We start from the raw sequence: 5,213 nt of genomic DNA, 5'->3' as shown, positions 1-5,213 counted from the left end.
CATGAATAACTACTCTATGATTCCAAGGCCAAAAATAGGCAACACTAATCTCTGGTGGTGGTAAGTGTATGACTTTGAGGAGGAAGGGGGTAACTTCTGGACAGCTAGAAAGGTTCTGTATCTTGATTTGGGGGTAGTTACGGCTCAACGGGTAAAGATTCTGCCTGCAATGCAGGAGACACAGGAGACTTGGGTTCGTTCCCTGGGTTGGGAAGATCCCCTAGAGCAGGAAATGGCAACCCTCTCCAGTATTCTTGCCTGGAGAGTCCCATGGACAGAGGAGCCTGGTGGGCTACAGTCCGTGGGTTGCAAAGGGTCAGACAGGACTGAGCACCTGACACACACACATACACTAGTAAATCTCTATGTAACTATTTAGCAAACACCCTCTTCCAACAATACAAGATAAGACTCTATACATGGACATCACCAGACGGTCAACATCGAAATCAGATTGATTATATTCTTTGCAGCCAAAGATGGAGAAGCTCTACACAGTCAACAAAAACAAGACCAGGAGCTGACTGTGGCTCAGATCATGAACTCCTTATTGCCAAATTCAGACTTAAATTGAAGAAAGTAGGGAAAACCGCTAGACCATTCAGGTATGACCTAAATCAAATCCCTTATGATTATACAGTGGAAGTGAGAAATAGATTTAAGGGTCTAGATCTGATAGATAGAGTGCCTGATGAACTATGGACTGAGGTTCGTGACATTGTACAGGAGACAGGGATCAAGACCATCCCCATGGAAAAGAAATGCAAAAAAGCAAAATGGCTGTCTGGGGAGGCCTTACAAATAGCTGTGAAAAGAAGAGAGGTGAAAAGCAAAGGAGAAAAGGAAAGATATAAGCATCTGAATGCAGAGTTCCAAAGAATAGCAAGAAGAGATAAGAAAGCCGTCTTCAGAGATCAATGCAAAGAAATAGAGGAAAAGAACAGAATGGGAAAGACTAGAGATCTCTTCAAGAAAATTAGAGCTAGCTCCCCTCCCTCCCCTTCCTCTCCCCCCTCCCTCCTCCTCCCCCACTTCTCTCATTATCTGGCTCCATCTCTCCCCACTTCCCCCCCCAACTTCTCTCATTCTCTGGCTCCATCTCTCCCCCTTTCCCCCCAACTTCTCTCATTCTCTGGCCCCATGTCTCCTCCTCCCCTCCTCCTCCCTCCCCTTCCCCCTCCCCCCCCCACCTTCTTTCAGTCTCTGGCTCCATCTCTCTCCCTCCCTTCCCCCTCTGGCTTCCAGATCTGGATGTGACTCAGGTTCTGCTTTATGAACTTCATGCCCCTTTCCTCCTTGCGGCCTGAAACTTCCCTTCAGTTCAGTCATTTCACTAGAAGACTTTTTTTAGAAAAGAACTCCTCTGGGCCATTGCGCACATCTCACTCTGGTCCCGGCCAGCCGTTTCCCCCAATCTTATTGCTCCGTTTTCTCTGTCTCTGGTCTGTCTCCTCCTCGTCTGCGGCCCTGGCCCCACCTGCGTCTGTCTGCCTGTCTCGGTGATGCTGGTGTTTCTGTTCCGTCTTGTAACTGTGTCTTCTCTCTGTCCGCCCGCCCTCCCCGCTGGTCCCCGCTTCCCTCCCTCCCGGCCGGCGCCCCCGCCCTTCTCCTCACGCACCCTCTGTAGTCTCTGCACTTGTCTCCCATTAAGGTCCCGTCCATGGGGGGGCGGAAGCGGGAGCGCAAGGCCGTGGAGGAGGACACCTCCCTGGCAGAGAGTGACGGGCCGCGCCGCCCCGACGGGGATGAGGAGGAGAGCACGGCCCTCAGCATCAACGAGGAGATGCAGCGCATGCTGAACCAGCTGAGGGAGTATGATTTTGAGGACGACTGTGACAGCCTGACTTGGGAGGAGACGGAGGAGACCCTGCTGCTCTGGGAGGATTTCTCGGGCTATGCCTTGGCCGCCGCAGAGGCCCCGGGAGAGCAGCCAGAAGATAGTTTGGAAAAGGTGATTAAAGATACCGAGTCCCTCTTCAAAACCCGGGAGAAAGAATATCAGGAAACCATTGACCAGATTGAGCTGGAGCTGGCCACAGCCAAGAACGACATGAACCGCCACCTGCACGAGTACATGGAGATGTGCAGCATGAAGCGGGGCCTGGACGTGCAGATGGAGACCTGCCGCCGGCTCATCACCCAGTCCGGGGACCGAAAGTCTCCTGCTTTCTCTGCGGTCCCGCTTAGCGACCCGCCGCCACCGCCGCCAAGCGAGGCTGAGGACTCCGATCGCGATGTCTCCTCCGACGGCGCCATGAGATAGGGGCTTCCTTGTGCTCAGCCTGCCCGCCGGGACCCGCCGCAGCAGAGGGCCGGGGGCTCACAGAAGGGAAGCCCGTGTCCTGCGGCACCAGCCTGGCCCCGGGGACTGGGCGCTGCTCCCCAGCTGCCCACCTCGGTCCTCGGCCCCTGCGGGGCTCCGGGGCATCTGGAGCAAGGCTTGGCTGCCCTTTCCAGGCCACTCCCTGCACAGCCGGCCCTCCTGCCTCCACGTGGCTGTCTGCTGCTTTCCCGCCTCTAATGCTGCCGGAGCGCTCGTGGCCCCTTGCCCTCTCCACCGAATAAGCAGTGTGATTGTCCTTCCTTCCTTCCCTGGGGCCAGCTGGCCGTCTTGATTCCATACTGGTGCTAACTGGCCCAGGCACCGGTATGAAGGGGAGGAGGCCAGACCTTCCGTGGCTTGTGCAGCAAAGAGGCCCTCTGTATCGCAGGCAGACTGAGTGGGTCTGGGCAGGGTGCGCCTTCCTCCCTGTTGAAGTGCTCACGGCCAGCTGCCCGTCGACAGCAGTGATGTGGCTCTGCCGTTTCCCTCGTGGGAAGTGCCACACGTTATAAGGACCTTAGTGCGTCTGGGCAAGGCAGCTTTTGGGCTGACTGGGTGCAGTGCTGTGGAGAGAGAGACAGAAGCTCGTTTGTCTCCGTCACCACCAGGTGGCAGAAAAGTTGAAACTGCGTGTGTGGGAGTGGGTGGGCGTGCATGGATGTGTGCGTGCACACGTGTGCTCAGGGTCTCGGTTTCTTCAAGCATCAGCTGCGGGTGTCCTCCGTGTCTCACACACGGAGACCCAACAGGCTGAGTAAGAAGACGTCCCAGACTCAGAGAAGCTTGGAGAACTGGGGCAGCGACGCCGAGGGTCCCTCCGCGCCACTGCCTGAGGCAGACTGGGCAGAGCTGATGTTTGAGTGGAATCTAATGAAACTGGCGAGTATTTATTGAAAAAAAAAAAAAAAAAAAAAAAAAGAAAATTAGAGCTAGCAAGGGAACATTTCATGCAAAGATGGGTTCAATAAAGGACAGAAATGGTATGGACCTAACAGAAGCAGAAGATATTAAGAAGAGGTTGCAAGAATACATGGAAGAACTGTACAAAAAAGATCTTCACAACCCGGATAATCATGATGATGTGATCACTAATCTAGAGCCAGACATCTTGGAATGTGAAGTCAAGTGGGCCTTAGAAAACATCACTACGAACAAAGCTAGTGGAGGTGATGGCATTCCAGTTGAGCTATTTCAAATCCTGAAAGATGATGCTGTGAAAGTGCTGTACTCAATATGCCAGCAAGTTTGGAAAACTCAGCAGTGGCCACAGGACTGGAAAAGGTCAGTTTTCATTCCAATTCCAAAGAAAGGCAATGCCAAAGAATGCTCAAACTACCGCACAATTGCACTCATCTCACATGCTAGTAAAGTAATGCTCAAAATTCTCCAAGCCAGACTTCAGCAATATGTGAACCGTGAACTCCCTGATGTTCAAGCTGGTTTTAGAAAAGGCAGAGGAACCAGAGATCAAATTGCCAACATCCACTGGATCATGGAAAAAGCAAGAGAGTTCCAGAAAAACATCTATTTCTGCTTTATTGACTATGCCAAAGCCTTTGACTGTGTGGATCACAAGAAACTGTGGAAAATTCTGAAAGAGATGGGAATACCAGACCACCTGACCTGCCTCTTGAGGAATCTGTATGCAGGTCAGGAAGCAACAGTTAGAACTGGACATGGAACAACAGACTGGTTCCAAATAGGAAAAGGAGTACGTCAAGGCTGTATATTGTCACCCTGCTTATTTAACTTCTATGCAGAGTACATCATGGGAAACGCTGGACTGGAAGAAACACAAGCTGGAATCAAGATTGCCGGGAGAAATATCAATCACCTCAGATATGCAGATGACACTACCCTTATGGCAGAAAGTGAAGAGGAACTAAAAAGCCTCTTGATGAAAGTGAAAGAGGAGAGTGAAAAAGTTGGCTTAAAGCTCAACATTCAGAAAACGAAGATCATGGTATCCGGTCCCATCACTTCATGGCAAATAGATGGGGAAACAGTAGAAACAGTGTCAGACTTTATTTTTGGGGGCTCCAAAATCACTGCAGATGGTGACTGCAGCCATGAAATTAAAAGATGCTTACTGCTTGGAAGAAAAGTTATGACCAACCTAGATAGTATATTCAAAAGCAGAGACATTACTTTGCTGACTAAGGTCCGCCTAGTCAAGGCTATGGTTTTTCCTGTGGTCATGTATGGATGTGAGAGTTGGACTGTGAAGAAGGCTGAGAGCCAAAGAATTGATGCTTTTGAACTGTGGTGTTGGAGAAGAATCTTGAGAGTCCCTTGGACTGCAAGGAGATCCAACCAGTCCATTCTGAAGGAGATCAGGCCTGGGATTTCTTTGGAAGGAATGATGCTAAAGCTGAAGCTCCAGTACTTTGGACACCTCATGCGAAGAGTTGACTCATTGGAAAAGACTCTGATGCTGGGAGGGATTGAGGGCAGGAGGAGAAGGGGTCGACCCAGGATGAGATGGCTAGATGGCATCACAGACTCGATGGACATGAGTCTGGGTGAACTCCAGGAGATGGTGATGGACAGGGAGGCCTGGCGTGCTGCGATTCATGTGGTCGCAAAGAGTCCGACACGACTGAGCGACGGAACTGACTGACTGAACTATTTATCAAGCTGTAGATTGTTTTTTCCTGTATGTATGTAGTAGTGAACATTTTAGTAAATGAGTTCAGAGGAAGACGTGTTAGGGAAAAATCAGAAAGTCAGAGCAGACTTCAAAGGAGCAATAAGAACTGCGCTCGTAGAACTGAACTGCATGAGGGAGGTCTGTTCAAGCAAGAGAAAAGACCGAGACCCAGTAAGTTCAGCAGCATAGATGTCCAGAAAGCTTAGGAGCCCCTGTGGCTGTCTACCCAATACCCATCTC

General features: G+C 51.0%; 1 pseudogene; it reads left to right on the top strand.

Moving 5' to 3' along the window:
• The first annotated feature begins 1,036 nt into the window (after positions 1–1,036).
• LOC138428546 (non-homologous end joining factor IFFO1 pseudogene) lies at positions 1,037–3,240 on the top strand (annotated as a pseudogene).
• Positions 3,241–5,213: the final 1,973 nt, after the last annotated feature.

Source organism: Ovis canadensis, chromosome 23, assembly GCF_042477335.2.
Source record: "Ovis canadensis isolate MfBH-ARS-UI-01 breed Bighorn chromosome 23, ARS-UI_OviCan_v2, whole genome shotgun sequence".
Classification (NCBI taxonomy): domain Eukaryota; kingdom Metazoa; phylum Chordata; class Mammalia; order Artiodactyla; family Bovidae; genus Ovis; species Ovis canadensis.
This window is presented reverse-complemented; position numbering and strand designations above follow the sequence as displayed.